This window comes from Furipterus horrens, unplaced genomic scaffold, assembly GCF_987537825.1.
Source record: "Furipterus horrens unplaced genomic scaffold, mFurHor1.1.pri manual_scaffold_6, whole genome shotgun sequence".
Taxonomy (NCBI): domain Eukaryota; kingdom Metazoa; phylum Chordata; class Mammalia; order Chiroptera; family Furipteridae; genus Furipterus; species Furipterus horrens.
The window spans coordinates 171,075,341-171,091,831 of record NW_028327176.1 but is presented as its reverse complement, the minus strand read 5'-3'; positions in this window follow the sequence as shown (position 1 = coordinate 171,091,831).

Genomic DNA, 16,491 nt, shown 5'->3' with positions numbered 1-16,491 from the left:
TATTACAATCATCTGACGGGTTTGCTAAACCATGACTTGTAGGGCCTCCTCCCAGCATTTCCAATTCAGCAATTCTGTGGTGGATCCTGAGAATTTGCATTTCTAGAGTCTCCAGGTGAGGCTGCGGCTTCTGATCCCAGGACCATTTGCTCTATTAGAATCACCTGGAATAAATACTGACACTCTTCTATCTTCTGATAGAGGAGGAGGAAGGAGTATCTTAGTTCCTAACACTACATCGGTAATGAGTTGCAGTCAAAATGTTGCACAACTGAATGCAACTCACTAGTGTGTAGACCACGTCTCTTAAACTGTTGACTGAAGAGAGGGCATGGGTTACCTTTTACAGAGGCAAATACTATCAGCTGGACAGAGTGCCAGGGTTAGTATCGTTCTAAGAGTCAGTCACATCCCTTTGAAGAAGAACTCATGAAAATGAAATGTTTCTTTAAATAACGTTGGGACAATCACTTGCTCATTCTCTTATATTTTTCTGATAAATGCAATGACAAAGAGTGAAATACAGATTTTTAGAAGTTACTTGATGTGATGTTACTTGTATTCAATGAGACAATTCATTTCCTATCATTTATTTGTCATAAATGCATATGACTTCATTTCTTCACCCAAGGAACAATTTATGAATAAATAGTTGTTGAATGAAGAATGAATATTCAACATTGTGAAACTGAGTATGATTCTTGCATAATCCTGTCAGCTAAGTTGGGAGATAGAGATGGTGCTGGAAACTTCAAGTTGCTGAGGGAAGGTAGCAAAGTGACAGGTATTCAGAAGGAAGAGTGCGGTGGGAGAGGTGCTATTTTGCTGAGAAACTTCCAGCAAGGCCTCCGCTTATGACGAAATGTGCAAGCTAGGGATCAAATGGGACTGAGATCCAGACTACACACTATTCACCTGCTCATCAAGCCATGTACCGGAGTATGGGGCTGCCAGAGTCCAAGGGAAGAATGGGTTTGCGTGATCTTCTCAAATACATCCAATGAGCTATTGGCAATCCAGCTTCCCTCATTTTTCTCCAGGAGTCATCAGTCATCGGGCAACTTGTAAACGTTGGAGAAAACATAGGATAACTAATTGTTTCACGTGACACTACATGTATGGGACCACATGGTGGATTTCCAAGAATCCTTTCTTGTCATTTCCCCATCAGCAGAGGACTGGGATCTTTTCTGAAAGCTTTCTGTAAACACTCAGAGACAGCTTTACTTGGTGGATTAAGGGATCCTGGGGAAGATCTGATAAAGAATCCCCATAGGAGTCCTACCCTATTTAACAACTGGAGCCTGACATTTCAATTTAATATCATCATTTTAGCCCAAGGCATGTTGAAATTAAAAAAGTAATTGTGATTTAGAAGGTTGCTTCAGCACAGTGTGATTATGTATGTCACTGTGCTTAGCAGAGAACACTCTATAGATTTACTTGGCTGAGCTGCTTCCCTCATTATAAGCTCTCTGAGAACTAAGGTCTTGTTTTATTTTTGGAAATCTCATTTCCCAGTATTTAGGATAATCTCTGTTACACAGTAGGCCTTCAGCAAATGTTTATTGAATGAATGAATAACTAAACACCAGTGATCATCTTATCCCATTCTTTGTTAAGTTACTCTAAAAAAAGTAAGATTGTGTGTTCATAACCTGACAAAATTCATTCTTAAGAGAGACCAAAAAATTTTTTGATTTCTGATTTTCTGATCTAGATGCTGGCCCTAAATTAGTTTTCCACATCTTCAGATCTACAGATGCCTCACCACTTGGAATAAAAACCACAGAAAATGTTTCATGTCATCCCATCTGCTTCTTTCATTTGACTCTTTGTGTTTATTTTCCAAATGAACTTTAAGATTCTATTCTCCAGATAGTTTCATTGCTTTTCTTAATAGTTTGACCATTTGCTCTGACACTAGCCATTAAAATATATTCTCCCCTTACATGGAACAACAGCTAGCAAAAGGCTGTCCACCAAGGAACTACATCCCCCAGCCCCCATTGCACTGAGTCATGACAGTATAACTAGTTCACACAAATAAAATGTGATTGGAAATAATGTCTGCTTTTTCTGGGCCAAGGATATTAATGGCAGGTACACCTTCTTCATGCTATTTTCTCCTTTTGCCAACTTGCCGTAGGCAATAATTAGGCCATACACAGAGTTCATCTTTTTTGTACTATGCATTGGCACACCGAAGAAACCTTTGGATCCCGTCTCAGAATGTTTTTAAATGTATACAGTAAAACGCTAAAATTATAAAGGAAGCCAGTTGTATTAAAAACAGTTGTTGAAGTATTTAGACAATTAGTGATGTGATCATTAATAAATGTATATTAATTCTCTATTGCTACATACCAAACTACCCCCAAATTTAGCAGCTTAAAACATTTACCATCACATGGTTTCTGTGGGTCAAGAGAAGTTCAGTTGGGTGGTTCTGGCTCAGTCTTTCACAGGCTAAAATCCAGGTGACGTCTCAGGATACAATCATTTGAAAACTTGGCTGGGGAGAGATCCACCTCTAAGCTCAAACGGCTGTTGGCAAACTTTAGTTTTTTGTTATATTGACCTTTCCAAAAAGTCGCTTTATGTCGTGGCAACTTCACTTCTCCCAGAACAAGTGCTCCAAGAGAGGGCACAGAATCCACCAAATTTTATAACCTAATCTTGTAAATGACAGCATATCACTTTTGCTGTATTCTAGTCATTGGAAGAGGATTACTCAAAGGCACAAACACCAGGAATCTGGGATCTGACATCTTAAGGGCTGCCTACCACATTGTGCTTTTATTTTGTTTTCTTTTGATTTTTAGTATTAAAATACAAGATCAAGAGGGAAGACTAATGACTACTATAATTTTGCAAGAGATCTTCAATAAGAGCGATTAGAAAAATTTCTGTGATTTCTATTTGCTAAAATGTCACAAGTACTATTAATACTTCTGTGCTTTTGCCTATATTTATAATTAACATAAAAATAATAAATTTTGGCTCAAAGTTAACACTAATGTGCTTTTTTGCATACAAGTGTACTGACAGCCCTTGAATTCTATCCATGGATCCTCTGGGTGTTGGTGGAGTTCTATCCATGGGTCCGGTGAGATGGGGGATTCATAAGAGAGGTCAGGGCCCTGAATCACTGCTTGAGAACATATTTCCCAACCTAGTATAGTGGCCTTGAACTGTTGAGAGAGAAAAGGCTTCTATTGCACGTAAGTCATTACATATTTCAGAGTCTAATTTGTTTCCATGGCGTAGTCTATACCATGCAGCACATTGCCAGTTAATTACTGTAATTACCACTTTCTTCATTTTGTCCTTCAACATACACTAGGAGTAAAATTTCAACTTACCTTTGTGTTAAATTCCATATATATGCCTGCTATTGTAGATCATCTATCTTATTTCACTAATAGCTAATTAAATGAACTTAATATGTATTAAAGACATATGGAGACGAAATTATGTTTTTCCAGTGACTTTTATTTTATTATTTTTTTCAGCTTTTAGTTTCATGCACCAGATGGTTGCCTGCTGGATCCCTATGAATAAATTGTAAATGACCAATAATGATAAGCATTTGTGTGGTTCCTGCTCCTGAACAATGTTGAAGCATGTAAATAAATTTGCCTGCAAACAGTGAGCTTCCTGTAGTGGGGGCAACAGATCATCTCATGTGCCATTGCCAGAAATATCTCCCTGGAATATGAGATGGAGAGTGAACGTGTCTAGGCAAAGCTACTAGATGGGTTTGTGTCGGCAGATAGTAGTCTCTTTACAGTACAATGTTAAGCTTCTCTCTCTCTCTCTCTCTCTCTCTCTCTCTCTCTCTCTCTCTCTTTGTCATAGACATAAAACATACAATGGCACAAGCACTAGAAAAACAATGTCTAGCCCACAAATCTAAAATCATTTCTAAAATTGAATTTTAAAGAATAAGCCAGTGGTATTAACTTTTAACTTGCTTACGTAGATCCTTATTTAAAAAAATAAATTTTGAAAAGAACTGTCTCGTAAAGGGTCAAGCCATATTTATGTATATGTCATGATTATTTGGAACCTTGTATATAGGTTCCTATTAAACGGAAGCAAAAAGTATAACATACTTCTCCCTCACTGAACGGCAGTACTCCCCTTTATTGTTCAAGAAAAGCTCTATGAAGCAAAAGAGGACTATAGGGCAAACCAAGGAAAAAGAAGGAAAAAAATAAACAAAATCAAGGATTCTCTCTGGAAAAAAAAAGTTTCTGAAGAATTTGATTTAGTAGTGAATATCTTATTCTTCTTTGTTAAATTATAGTTTTGACATCTAGTTTTTAAGGACCACATATAGCAAGCATATTTCATTAGTATTTAGCTCCTCTTCATCTAATACAATTCAAATAAAATTAAATGGTCTAATTTTTTAAAAAGTTCTTTTGTATTATAAAAGTAATGCTTATTATAGAAATTTAGAAAATATAGAAAAGCAAAGAAAGAAAATTGTTTAAAATCACCTATAATATGTCCATCCAAATAAAAATACACTATCACTTTGAGGTTTAGTCTTATCTATTTCTATACAAGTATACTTTTAATTTTTTAATTCATATAGTTTTTAAAAGGAGATTTTATTTTAAGATTTCCTTTTTCTTTCTTTTTTTAAAGTAATCCTCACTTGGATTAACTAATAGATAAAATAAAAGAGACAACTTTGTTTTCATAGTTTTTCAAAGAAGCTTTGTTACTATTGTATTTTATTTATTTGTAATTTCACTGGAACTAAACCTATACACATTATTTTTGCTTTAAAGTTTAGCGATTGTGTTCCTGAAAAGCTAATAGCTGAGCAGCCATAAAACCTTTGCCTTTTATTTTTTATTTTTAATTTTTTATTGAATTTATTGGAGTGTCATTGGATAATAAAACCAAACAGTGTTCAAGTGTACAACTCTATGACACATCATCTGCACACTGCATCATGCACTCATCACCCAGCGTAAAGCCTCTTTCCACCACCATCTATTCCCCCTTTGCCCTCTTCCACTTCCCCTACCCCAAAACTTTGTCTTTTAAAAATATGTATTTTATTGATTATACTATTACAGTTGTCCCAATTTTTCCTCCTTTGCCCCCCTTCACCGAGTACCCTCCATTCACTCTGGCAACCCCCCACTTAGTTCATGTCCAATGGTCATGCATGTAAGTTCTTCAGCTACTTACTTCATTTCCTATCGTGTTCTTAACATCCCTGTCTATTCTGTACCTACCAATTTTTATTTTTTAGTCCCTGCACCTTTTCCTCCATTTTCTTCCTCCCCCTCCCAACTGATAACCTTCCAAATGACCTATATCTATGATTCTGTTTCTGTTCTGCTTGTTTGCTTGTTTGTTTTTTAGATTCGGTTGTTGATATCTGTGATGAACACTAATAATGGTTCATTTATTACTGAACAAGATTTTTTTTCCTTCTTACTGGTACTGATGCTGGAGGGGTGAGTCCCTAGTGGGGTTTAAGCCTGAAACCAAGAGAGTTCTAAGCTTCTCACAGGAAAGAATTCAAGATGCGAACCAGGGAAGATGTTAAAGTGGAAAAGCCACTCCATAGAAAGAGTAGCAGATTGTCCTCATGAGAGAGTGAAGAGACCTCAACCATCTCTAGAGGTTGAACTTTTGTTTATCTGCTTGTAGTTTCTATGGAAAATTGTTGGTATGGGGAGATAGTGGGGAAAAAAATAAAGTTGGGATTAACTTTAACCTTTACAAGGTATATTTTGTGGCCTTGTGTTTTCCCTTTACGGTATGGGTAAATGGTAAGGCATGGGTGAGTAGCTATTAATCAATCTCTGTAGGAATTTTCTTTGTCCAGAGGCTGTTCATGGTCTGCCTGCATATCCAGTCAGTCGAGTTCTGTGTCAGGTAGCACGAAGCAGGCCCCGACGTAACTTTGTGTGACTTTAGTTGACTTGTATAGTTTTCATGTCCCTCTCCAATATTAGTACTAGATCATAGTGCATCTTACAATTGGTTTTTCAGATTTGGTGAAATATATTATAAAAAATTATTTTATAGAACAAAATATAACATTTTGTTTCTGTGGCAAATGGAATAAGTTGAACATGAGACTTAAAATTATTAGAAATAAGATAAAGTAGTTAAGGATGGTCTGTCCTTTACATGAAAAAAACAAAAGCAAAAATGAAATTTTGTGTTGCATTGAAATCAGTTACAGAATTATTGTATGTGTATATTCTCATTATATAGCTTTTTGCTATTCATTATAAGAGAAAATTCTAAAGCAGTTTTCTTTATGAAGGGCTACAGGATGGAGAGTCAAACTGTTGGGTCTCTACTAATGCTTGTAGAACATTCAAATGAATATTTAAGGTAAAATTACCATGACCCTGTATAAGGTCATATAACTTATATTGGAAAGGACAAGCCATTTGCAAAGGTAGCTAGAATTCTGCTCATGACGTGGATTTCTTTCAAGACTCCTACTAACTTTACAGCTTATACTAAGATTTATTCCCTTCCCATACATTTGCTTTTTAAATTCTTTTAGTTTTACGTGGCAAGAGTCAGGCATTTTAATAGCATGACCAAATGTCTGGAGGAGCACAGTGAGGCCAGGTGTGGCACTGATAATTTATTTTCTATATCGATGAAAAATGTGCCCAATAACAGATTAAAATATGGCATCATGATGCATCTAGCTGATTTCTCTACTTTTCAAAATTTGATCATCTTTTGACATTAACACAATTGTTTATCTCTGAAATTCAATGAAGGCAATTTATTTGTTTATAACGGAGCCAGCCTCTCAGAGAAATGTGGGTATCTAATGATGCTTGCTCTCCCATTCTATTGTATATACCCTTAATGCCTCATTTTTTAATCCTTTAAACATTCAACTTCCAGTTAATGTACACTCTAAATCTACCCTTAACTGTCTAGACTAGAACAGTTGTACCATACTAAATAGTCCCCTTGGAGCAGTAAGTCAACAGTATCTGCCCACTTTGCTACCTGCCCCTCATATCTTCTGTTTTCTTACAGCACTAGTAAATATACTGGCCTGAACACCTCCCCCCATTTTTATTTCATGTATATCCTTTTTCTCACGACTAAACATCGACATTGCGGCTCTACAGGAGACCCGGTTGGCCGACAACGGAACTATCAGAGAAACCAACTACATCTTCTACTGGCAAGGGAAGTCTCCGGACCAACCAAGACAGCACGGTGTTGGGTTCGCTGTGAAGAACACGCTTGTTAACTCCATAGAGCCACCCACAGGAGGCACAGAGAGATTACTTACCCTCCAATTGTCAACAACTTTCGGCCCAGTCAGCATTCTTAGCGCGTATGCCCCAACCCTCTGCGCCACCATCGAAGAGAAAGAACAGTTCTACCATGCACTGGACGAAGCGTTATCCAAGATCCCCAGAAGTAACGCTCTTTATCTCCTTGGAGACTTCAACGCAAGAGTAGGAGCCGACCACATGGCCTGGCCCACCTGCCTCGGAAACTTTGGGAGAGGAAAGATCAATGAGAATGGTCAGCGACTGCTTGAGCTTTTGTGTCACCACGGCCTGTGCGTGACAAACACATTCTTCAAGTGCAAAGAGATCCACCAGGTGTCATGGAGGCACCCCCGCTCCCGCCACTGGCACCAGCTTGACGTCGTCATCACCAGAAGAACGGATATTGGCAGCACCCTCCTCACCCGCAGCTACCACAGTGCAGACTGCGACACGGACCATGCCCTCGTGGTAAGCAAGGTGCGCATAATGCTGAAGAGGTTGCACCACTCCAAGATGAAGGGTCGCCCACGCATCAACACCAGTTGTGCCAGCAACCCAGTTAAGACCCAGCAATTCATCAACAGGATGGAAGATGCACTCGGCGAGGGAATGGCGGCAGATGACATTATCAAATCCAATTGGCCACGTCTCCGCGACGCCATATACAACTCCGCCATTATTGCTTACGGGAAGAAAGAGCGGAAGAACGCTGACTGGTACGAGGCTCACTGGGAAGAAATGGAACCCGTGATGGAGGCTAAGAGGAAGGCCCTACTGGCTTACAAGGCCACGCCCACCCCCAGTACACTTCAAGCTCTACGGGCTGCCAGGAACAAAGTCCAGAAGACCGCCCGCCACTGTGCCAACACCTATTGGCTAAACCTGTGCAGAAGCATCCAGGAAGCCGCCGATATAGGCAACGCACGAGGAATGTATAAGGGTATCAAGAAGGCAACAGGCCCAATCCCCTCCAAGATCGCCCCCCTTAAGTCCAAGACAGGTGAGGTCATCACTGACCAGAAACAGCAAATGCAGCGGTGGACCGAGCACTACCTCGAGCTGTACGCGACGAGGAACACCGTAACAGACACTGCTCTTAACGCCATCCCAGACCTACCAGTCATGGAGGAGCTAGACACCCCACCTACTGCGGCAGAGCTCGGCAAAGCCATCGACCACCTCACTTGCGGGAAAGCACCAGGAAGCGACGGAATCCCTCCAGAAATCCTAAAGAGCGGGAAACCAGTCCTGCTACAGCCGCTCCACCATCTACTCTGTCTCTGCTGGAAGGAGGGTTACATCCCCCAGGATATGAGAGACGCCAACATTATCACCATGTACAAGAACAAAGGAGACCACAGCGACTGCAACAACTACCGGGGCATCTCTCTCCTCAGCGTCGTCGGCAAAGTATTCGCCCGGGTCGCTCTTGCCCGCCTGCAGACCCTTGCTTCCCGCGTCTACCCAGAGTCCCAGTGTGGCTTCAGAGCTGGCCGATCAACAGTGGACATGATCTTCTCCCTACGCCAGCTGCAGGAGAAGTGTCACGAGCAGCATAAACCACTCTACCTCGCCTTTATCGACCTCACGAAGGCGTTTGATCTGGTCAGTCGAAGCGGTCTCTTCAGCTTGCTACGGAAGATTGGCTGTCCACCACATCTGCTTGCTGTGGTCATGTCCTTTCACGACAACATGCACAGCACGGTGTCCTACAACGGTGCAACCTCTGAGGCCTTCCCAGTCAGCAGCGGAGTAAAGCAGGGCTGCGTCCTCGCGCCTACGCTGTTCGGAATCTTCTTCTCCATGCTCCTCCAATACGCCTTTAAGGACTGCAGCAGGGTGTCTTCATTCACACCAGATCCGATGGCAAGCTCTACAACCTGGCCCGTCTACGAGCCAAGACCAAAGTCAAAGAGGTGCTCATCCGTGAGATGCTCTTCGCCGACGACGCAGCCTTGACATCACACTCCGAAGAGGGACTCCAGCAGCTAGTCACTTGCCTTTCCCACGCATGCAAGGAGTTCGGACTAGCCATCAGCCTGACGAAGACGAACGTTATGACTCAAGGCACGGGGACTCTCCCATGCATCACCATCAACGGATACACCCTGGAGGTTGTCAACGACTTCACTTACCTCGGGTCCACCATCTCGAGCTCTCTGTCAGTTGACTTGGAGGTCAACCGGAGAATCGCCAGCGCAGCCACAGTTATGGCCAAACTGAACCGGCGAGTGTGGAACAATTCCAGCCTCACTGAGAAAACCAGACTGCGCATCTACCAAGCCTGTGTACTCAGCACTCTCCTCTATGGCAGCGAGACGTGGACCACCTACGCAAGGCACGAAAGGAAACTCAACAGCTTCCACATGAGGTGCCTGCGACGCGTCCTGCATGTCGCCTGGCAGGATAAGGTTCACAACACCGAGGTGCTGAAGCGAGCCAACATGAGCAGTTTGCATGCAGTTCTTAGTGAGAGACGCCTCAGGTGGCTTGGCCATGTCAAAAGAATGGATGCAGGCCGTATTCCCAAAGACCTCCTCTACGGCAAGCTAGCAGAAGGCCAGAGGATGACAGGGCGCCCAAAACTGCGGTTCAAAGACATCTGCAAAAAGGACATGACACAATGCTCCATCAGTCTCAACACATGGGAAGTTCAAGCAGATGACCGCCTAGCCTGGAGGCTCGCGGTCAGGCAAGGTACTTCACGCGCAGAGGCTGCGCGCAACGAGGAGGCGGTCCAGAAAAGATCGAGGCGGAAGCAGCGTCAACAGCAGCAATAACAGCCATCTGCCTTCACCTGTAACAAGTGCGGCAGGGATTGTCACTCCCGAGTCGGACTGCACAGCCATTCTCGGCGGTGCAGATAGACTCTCAAGAAGCTACGCCATCGTCTCTCGAGACGGACGGCTGCCGATGATGATGACGATGATATCCTTTTTCTATACCCTTGTGCAGCACACCATTGTGACCCAGATCTGGAAACTACTTAACCTTCTCTAATGTAAGTAGTTTTGTGGTATATGCAATGAGTGGTTCAGGTACAACCTATTGGTTGATAAATACCCAAATTGTCATTGCTGAGAAACCATGTTAGGGCAGAGAGAAGTGAACATATTACTTATCTTGTGCCTTAAATCACATAAGTGAAAAAGGAAATTTGATATAAAAGAAAATATTAATACTTAAAATATGCCAGGTAGAATAATAATGTGCATTATTCATCTGGCAAGACCATTTAATCATTTTTTGTACATTGTGAAATGTCTAAATTTGTGTCTTTATCTATGGATAATAGAGACCTGTTCAGATATATAAATATATTCATACATGTGTACATATGCTAGAATATATATATGCTATTACCTAGAATAAGACATATGTGAACTATTAATGAAGTTGAATGAAGATTACTTGGGGACTAGATTAAAAAACTGGTATTTAGTGGAAAACTAATAAACTATATCTCTTAGGGAATCCCAGATCAAAAACTTGTAACAATCAAACCCATTCTAATCATTCAGTCCTGACCCAAATACATAGAAACCTCAGAGACTCTTAATCTCTCGAATGATAAATCACAGAACTAGGACTTAATACTTTCCTCAAAGACCAGATTGAAGGACCTAATTCCACACTCCCATCTGAAGACAACAGGCATTTCTCTTTATGTGGGTGGGACCTAAATATATGTATGTCACCTTACCAACACCATGGCAAGGCGTATGTGGTATTGTTATGTTAGTACCTAACGCTGTCACCAGAAAGACCCTTCTTTCTCTGCCATTATCACCAATATAGGCATTTTTTGTCTATAAACTCTGGCCAAAATGAACCAAATGGAATTAGGATTTGGGCATGGTCTTTTAAGGACTCTCTCTACCTGAAACCCCATAATAGATAAACAAGGCTTTGCGCATGCCTTCACTAGAGTGTTCTTTCCTTGGTATGGAGTAGCTGAATTTAAAAAGTCTATCAGAAGTCTCTCTATTCTCATGATAAAAAAATTGAACACCACTGTACCTGTTCTTGAAGAACCACAAGGAATTCCTAACAGTCTGACTGAGGTAGTACTACAAAACCATAGGGCTCTAGATGTCTTAGCATCCAGCAAGCTGGTGACTGTGCTCTATGTCAACAAATCAGGTAAAGTGATACAGTAACTGAAACAGAATATTAAAATCCTTGAATTATACTGTACAGTATCTTAATTAGGTGTCTTACCAGATTCATTGAGTAGCAACCAATAGGCACTACCAGAGTAATGGTAGCCCAAAGCCTAGCAATGTTACAATGAATAAGTCCCACTGGGACCGCATTTATGAAAGAACTTTTGATCTGCCGAATAAGTGATTTAGTTCTACTTCTAACAAGCCTCCTTGTTGCTCAAGTGTGGCCAGAAGCTTTCCTAAATTACACTCAGGAAACTGCTTTCCCCCCTACATGGGACATGATTTAGCAAGAATGAGCCTTCCTGGTGATGAGGCATTAATTGCTTTTTCAGTGATGGACCAACGATGCCTCCTAAAGGTTGCTCATTGATACTTTCTAAGGAACAATCTTGATCAAAGGGGGAAATGTTAAAGAAAAACAGCAATGTGGAGTTGGTAAAGAGAGTAATCTAAAAGGGAGCTGGAAGCCTTCAAGAAGCTAAGCTGAAACACTCCCACCGTGCAAAACTGAACTTTTGAACTGGGCTAAACCAAACAGCTACATCCTGATACAGTTCCTAGAACTAGCTCTGCATTGCTGAACTCTATTAAAAAAATAAAAATTTCACCGAGGAATATACATAAGCAATTAATTGTGTATAGCATAGCGTAAGTCTGCTTGCCAGGACCAATCACAGCTCTTTTAAAGCAACTTGTGGGGGAAAATTGGAACTGTTGTAACAATATAATCAATAAAAAACATTTAAAAAAAAAAAAAAAAAGCAACTTGTGTAATTCCTTTGGAAGCCCCCCGCCTTCTGCCTTTTTAAACTGTCCAGTTCTTTCCCCATCAGAACACAGTTGGGTTTCTACCAAATTTGTCTCCTGGATTTACAATTCCTAAAAACGATCCCCAGAGTAAGCTTTTGTTTGCCTTACAGTTCTTGGTTAGAATTGATTGACAATGTACAAAACTATTTTTTCTGTTTCAGAAACATAAGGAGGTTTTTCTGCTCCAGGGATTTTGCACAGGTCAGTCTCTCTACCTGGAATATCTTCCCTCCTATTTTTCCCTACTCCTTATCTTTTCGGCTTCCCCCTAGATCTCATCTCAGAAGTGTTTTCTCTGATAATGCATCCTCTTTAAAATGTTTCCCTCTTTTATTCTCCATCACTTCCTTATTGGTATCAGTCTTTGTATTATGGCAGTTTAAGTGTGTCCTGTTTCCCTCACTATGGAGGCAGCCTCCTTGAGAACCGTGTCAGTGTCAGTCTTTATCAATGCCCTGTTCTGAGCACCTGGTTCAGTTACCTGTACATTGCACATAATTCATATATTTTTTTGAATGATGGACTGAATGAATAAGTGGTGAAATCACATTAATTCTTTCAGAGCTAGGCCTTCCCTCTTTCACCATTGGGACTCACTCCTATGAAGTTCCCATGGTTATGAGAGTTACACCCTAGCTCTGCTAAATTTTGAGTTCCAACAGAGAAGCAGCAAACGTATCCTGTTCTGTTTTGTAGTCCCATAATATCTGGAGTATTATAAGTACTCAATAAATCACTGGTTCTAAAATTTTAATAGGTATGCCCATACCCACAGATTGTACCTCAGTAAGTGTGATGTGAGACTAAGTGTGTGCGTAGTAATTTACTTTTCAAATAAGTGACCCAGGTTATTCTCATGTGGTAGATTTTATAGATCACACCTTGAGAAAAACCAGTACTAGTGTTTATCAAAACCAATGATGACCAATTCTCTATACCAGATTTAATTCTTAGTTCAAAATAAGCAATGAGGCTGATATTTCAACCATCCAAAAATCTGGAAGGCAAAGGGTTATTGCCTTACTTTTTTCCCCACAATGTATTATTACACCACTTTTGTTTGGATAAAATTTTATTTCAGAGCTTTGCTTATGTCTTGTGAGATAGATTGCTTATTTAATTGTATAGTTAGAACTGAGCATTTAAACACTGTAGGGGGAAGACACAGAGATATTTGTTTGCAACTGGGTAACTGCTTTAAAAGAGGGAGATATTAATTCCCAGTCAGGGCACATGCCTGGGTTGCATGCCAGGCCCCTAGTTGGGGGCACATGAGAGGAAACCACACATTGATGTTTCTTTTCCTCTCTTTCTCCTTTCCCCTTGCTCTAAAAACAAATAAATAAAATCTTAAAAAAAAAATCCAAGTCTTTAAAAAATAAAAAATAAATAAATAAAAGAGGGAGGTATTCCATTCTTCTTATAATCTTTCTTAAGTAAAAATATGATTACTAATGACAAATCTAATCATAATTTAATGACTTCATTTTAGGTCCTTTAGTAGTTACTTTAACTAGCAAGTTGGTATACTAAAGTGTGACTGGAAAAAGTCCAGCCATTGTTAATGTAACGAGAGCGGTTTGCATGAGATCGATGTAACCTGACAGCCAAGGAGAGTGGACTGGAATGCACATGTGTGAACAATGATGACTTCACTTTACTAGTCAGTGGTGGGGGGAGGGCGGGTAGATGCCATTGAATGAGCATGTGTACTGAGTGGCTTTCAAATTCAAAATGACTGAGCAGGACTTCTGGGCAAGACGGAGGCATAGGTAGACATGCATTGCCTCCTTCCACAACCATAAGAAGGATTACATCTACCTCAAAATGAAAAACAATCATAACTACCAGAAAACCGAATGCATGGAAGTCCAACAAACAAAAATATAAAGAAGCAATACTCATCCAGACAGGTAGCAGGGTGAAGCCAGGGCAGAGAGGTTGCAGTGTGGCAGCTGTGGTGGCAGTGATGGCAGCAAGGCAATGGCTGTGGCCAGTAGGAAAGAGCAGTCACACATTATAAAAGCCGAAAGGAACACCTGGGGAACAATCCCAATCCCAGGCCAGGCAACACAGCTCATGATCCCAATGCCAGAAAAATAAGGCTTTCTAGCTGTGAAAACCAGTAGGAGCTGGGGCAGTGGAAGAAACTGCCCATCTCTCAAGAGAGTCTGTTTGGAGGTACCCCAATCCTAGAAGAGCCAAAAAATCACCCACTCTGGGAACCATCACCAGAATAACAGCTAGTGGGGCATCAGTCACATAAGGGAAGCAGGTGAAATGACGGGAAAAGGGGCAAGTACTGAGCAAGTGGAATTGTTCCTTCTCTGACCCCTCCCCCACAGACAGCACCACAATGTGGTGAAATGGGTTGCCCAGCACTGATGAATACCTAAGGCTCTGCCCCTTACAACATAACAGGTGTGACAGCTCTACCTAAGACACAGAGGCAAACACAGGAGGCTGTCAAATTGAGGAGACAGAGAAGTATGGCCCAAAAGAGAGAGCAGCTCAAGGTTCCAGTGGGAGAACTAAGCGACGAGGAGATAGCCAACTTAACAGATGCAGAGTTCAAAGCACTGATGATAACAATGCTCACAGACTTCACAGACATGACTGAATATGACAAATGCATAAGGGAAGAAGTGAAGGCTAAGCTAAGTGAAATGAAAAAAAAAATCCACATGAAACCAATGGTGAAGGGGAGGAAACTGGGGTTCAAATTAACGATTTGTAATATAAGGAAGAGATGAACAGTCTACCAGTACAGAATGAAGAAACAAGAGTTTAAAAAAACAAGGAGAGGCTTAGGAACCTCTGGGACAACTTTATATGTGCCAACATTCGAATCATAGGGGTGCCAAAAGGTGAAGAGGAAGAGCAAAAAATTGAAAACTTACTGGAAAAATTAGTAAAGGAAAACTTCCCAAATTTGACAAAGGAAATAGACATATAAGTTCAGGAAACACAGAAAGTCCCAGACAAGCCAGACCCAAAGAGGATCACCCCAAGAAACATCATAATCAAAATGCCAAAGCTTAAAGATAAAGACAGAACCTTAAAAGCAGTAAGAGGAAAGCAGAGAGTTACCTACAAAGGAGTTCCCCTAAGACTATCAGCTGATTTCTCAAAAGAAACTTTGCAGGCAAGAAGGGACTGGCAAGAAAAACTTTACGTGATGAAAAGCAAAGGCCTACAACCAAGATTACTCTCTTCAGCAAAGCTATCATTTAAAATGGAAGGGCAGATAAAATGCTTCCCAGACAAGGTAAAGCTAAAGGAGTTCATCATTACCAAGCCATTATTATATGACATGTTAAAGGGACTCATTTAAGAAAAAGAAGAAGATCAAAACTATGAACAGTAAAATGAGAACAAACTTAGAACTATTAACAAATGAATCTAAAAAAATAAAAACAAACTAAGCAAAGAACCAAAACAGGAACAGAACCACAGATATGGAGATCATATGGAGGATTGTCAGTGGGAAGGGAGAGAGAATAGGGGAAAAGGTGCAGGGATTAAGAAGCATAACTGATTGGTACAAAATAAACAGTGGAACATTAAGAACAGTATAGAAAATGGAAAAGCTAAAGAATTTATATGCATGACCCATTGACATGAACTAAGGGGAGGGGATTTGCTGGAGGGAAGGGAGGTACCAGGCAGAGGGGGGCAAAGGGGAAAAAATTGGGATGACTATACTATAATCAATAAAATATACTTAAAAAAAATAACTGAGTGAGTAGAGCAATGAAAGTGAGTAGAGCAATGGATTTTCATCAAATTTTGCATTAAGTTTGAACATCCCTCTGTGGAAACTATTCAGATGATTCAGAAAGCCACAGCTATGGGCAACAATGTGCCCACTCATGCATCACATCTTATGCAGTTTTTGAGGAAACATCAAATCACTCAGGCGACTCAGCCCCCCTGTAGATTTGGCACCTGTGACTTCTGGCTTTTCCCAAAACTAAAATCACCATTGAAAGGGAAGAGATTTCAGACTGTCGATGAGATTCAGGGAAATATGACTGTGCAGCTGATGGTGATAAGGAGAACTGTGTGAGGTCCCAAGGTGACTACTTTGGAGGGGACTGAGGCATCATTTCCCATGTAGTGTTTCTTGTATTTTATATCTTCTTCAGTAAATGTCTCTATTTTTTATATTATATGGCTGGATACCTTCTGGACAGACCCCATATTTTTAAGGC